Source organism: Fundulus heteroclitus, unplaced genomic scaffold, assembly GCF_011125445.2.
Source record: "Fundulus heteroclitus isolate FHET01 unplaced genomic scaffold, MU-UCD_Fhet_4.1 scaffold_43, whole genome shotgun sequence".
In the NCBI taxonomy this organism is placed as follows: Eukaryota; Metazoa; Chordata; class Actinopteri; order Cyprinodontiformes; family Fundulidae; genus Fundulus; species Fundulus heteroclitus.
Genome location: NW_023396846.1, coordinates 2155184 through 2158675, shown reverse-complemented (window position 1 = coordinate 2158675; position 3492 = coordinate 2155184).

Sequence of the window (3492 nt, the reverse complement as noted above, 5' to 3'; positions counted from 1 at the left end):
AGAGACCTGTTTTAACTTCTTCCTTCTAGGAGGAGCTATGGAGCGATTAAATGTGGGACATTGCACCACAATAAAAGCTTCTTTCCTCAAGCTGGGTTGACGTTTATCATACAGACTATATGATGAATGATAAAAGCACTTGTGGCTCCTTGTTTTATTTTATTTATTAGGGTTTTAGTATTTGTTTAATACTTTTATGTGCCCCTCTCGTCGTGTTAGATTTGGAAGCTATGGTTTACATCCCTCTGTCGCTGTAAATGTCAAATTGTGCACTTAAGCTGCTTGCACCTTGCATCTCTATTCCAATGTTGATTTTTTAAACTGCAAATGGCAAATAAAGAGACATCTGAATCATCCTGAGATGCTGAAAGCTCTGGACCCTGTGGAGCTTTTCTGGTCAGCACGCCTCCTTTCTTTATGTCCAGTTTAGAGATTTTTCCACAAAATCTGTGCAGGCAACTGGCAACTGGTCACCAGGGACCCATCGGAACGTAATTTTGACTTCAAAATCATATAGTTCCTACCGTGAACTTCTATTTTAAAAAATCTTTGTCCAAGATGGTCGTCTAGGCCCTCCTCCTTTGATTGACACATCTGTTGACCAACTGTGTTGATCCACAGTTTCTCCAGAGCTAATGTTATTCACCATAGCTCATTTCTAAAACCCTCACTCCTCCTGGATTGAAGTACGTTTCTCAGACCAGTCAGTTTAAATGATCATTGCCACATGTGGAGATTATAACCAGTGAAATTACCGTCATGTGGATGTATCGCTTGTGGGGCAGGACATTTAAAGCTCCATAGCAACAGCATGTGTAAAGATCATTGGATTACTGGACTCTCTGTGCATTCTTGTGTGTAAAAGGCAGTTTTTGGTGTTAGACGTACATTTTCACCAGAAACAAGAAAACGAGCAAAACAACAGACAATTTTATGTGTGTTCCAACTACAATAACTAAAAACTGGTTACCAGAAAACTACACTGGACTTTGTTTAAAACAAGAAAGTGTTATCTCTACAGAGACACCAAACTTTTGCCTCTTCTCCAAAGGGTTCAGGAGCAGCGTCTAATTTAATTTGGGTATATTTTGTTGGGAATTATTTGAACTTTGGGAGAGCCAGTTAAGAGGTTGTGGATTATCTTATTAGTGTGTATTTTTCTTTATGGTTAAATTAATAATTTATCAGTTATTTTAGGGGAAAGTTCAATAATAAAGTTTTCTGGGAAAGGTTCATTGTCAAGAAAATCTACTGAACTCCAAGTGGAATAAACTGTTAATTTTTCAAAACTCCATAAAAAATAAATTAAATACTATTAACTTCAATATGAAGAAAAATAATCATAAGATGTTTGTATCATAATGAAGAAGCTTTAGGTTCTTGGAATTTTACTGGTGCATAGGAATAGAACAGGGTTCTACAGAACAGTTGGATTTGATTCAATCACTATGAATATGGGAGAGGGACTAAACAGTCCAGTTAGCTCATTAACATGGAACAGAACCAATCAGAGTGAGCTCCAGTCCAAACTAAATCTTTGACTTTAAGCAGAGAAAAGTGTTTAATGATGGCGACTAATCAATGAGGCCCAAAAGCAAACAGATCAGAGCTGTTAAACATGATGTAGCAGCATCCAGGACGCCTCCAACAACATCCATTCTTTCCACTTTCACTGCTGTGGTTCTGGAGAACATCCAACACACACCGCTTCACATATGAACATAGAAATGTGGGAAAAAGAGCTGAGCTCACGTTAAACACATGTTGGAATAAAAACATTTCAGACTGACCCAGTTTCCACAGTTACAGCAGTTAGATACAGCTCACCTCTCTGAGGATGCAGGTCCTAAAGACTTGAAGTCAATAGGACAATCCTTTGAATCATCGCTCTTTAAGGACACACAGCTGGGTTCTGGAACTGGCTTGACTGTTTGATGGATCCTGATGGAAACATTATTATCAACATACATCCTGTTAGGTTCTATTTAATGTTCTGAGTTTCTGTTTAATACCAGCCCACATTTACATCATGGACCTAAATGAGCAGGAACTGCACTGAAAAATGGGACCCAGAGGTAATTGTCTACAACTTAAATAACGGCTCAGTGTTAATTGCCTATTTAAGTTTGAGGGAGAACAACTCTGGGATTTATATGGGAATCAGAGGTTCTGCAATATTTGAACAGATTAGCTGACCCGGTCAGTACCTACATGCAGGGACAGAAAATAAATGTAAAGATTCTTCCATAAATGTCTGATCAGCCGTCCTTCTTTCTAGGATGAATAATGTTGAACACATGTTGGTCATCAAGATGCAGGAAATGTTCTGGAAGTTGGTGAGTTTTTCCAGATGTGTCCTGCTGGAACCCAGAGCTCTAAGCAACAGGCTGGTGTCACTCAGCTGGTTGTGCAACACTGACTTGCTGTTTGTCAGAACCCACTGGTACCATGCTGAGCTGCTCTGTTCAGTCTGGATGAAGCAGCAAAGAGGAACAGCAGCAGCTTCAGGACCACTTGGTCTCTTCTGGCCTGATATAGTGAGAACGCTGTGTGAAAAGGGCTCTGGACACTTAGAGATGCTGATCTCACCTCTGAGCGTGGCTCTGGCTCTCAGCTTCCCCACACAGAGTGGTTTTAGAGGGAGGGACTCCCTCCTCTCTGTCCTCACACTGATCCATGCTGCTGAATTCACATCCACATCAGCTCACACACACTTTCTACCTTCACCTGCAGAGGAAACACAAATCATTCATCTGCACATCAACTCTGATCATCCTTTACATCATTAGTGCTGGAAAAAGATCAGCTGCTCCTCCTCTGATTGGCTCTTCTTCTCTGCTTCATATCAGTGTCAGTTGAATGCATTCAGACAGCAGTGAGAGGCAGAGGAAGCTGCCATCAGCTGCTGTACTTCTACTATCAGTCCACTAGATGGAGCCATGGAGCAACATTTCATCCACTGACACTGATTCACTCTGACTGAACATCAGCAACTATTTTATTTCACAATCATCAAACTCTACAAGTGGATTATCTGCTGCATCAAAGCTGAACTATTCAATAATCTCACTGAATCAAACACATTTTAACATTGATGTCATTTTATTTTGAAATGACTCACAGGAAGCAGCAGGAAGCTGTTGTGTCTGACTTTAACGGGAGACCAGAGTTTGATTCCAGGAAATAAAACATGAAGCAGTTTGTTGAGTGAAGAAAACAAAGAAACATCAGCTGTTCATCATGTTTGGTTCCAGTTCATCAATAATCTAATAATCCTGTAGATTAGTCTTCAGACAGCAGAGATGAAACTTTGTGCTGAAATCAGAAGTGAACATGTTCTCCAGACATCAGAGAGCAGAAACAAAGAGGAAAGTTCCTCAAGACAAAGTTCTGGTAGGAAACAAAGCAAACTTACAGTTTGTTCAGACGGTCCAAAGTGCTGAAGAACAAGATCTGAACAACAGACTGAGACCAAACAGAACCACCGTAGAA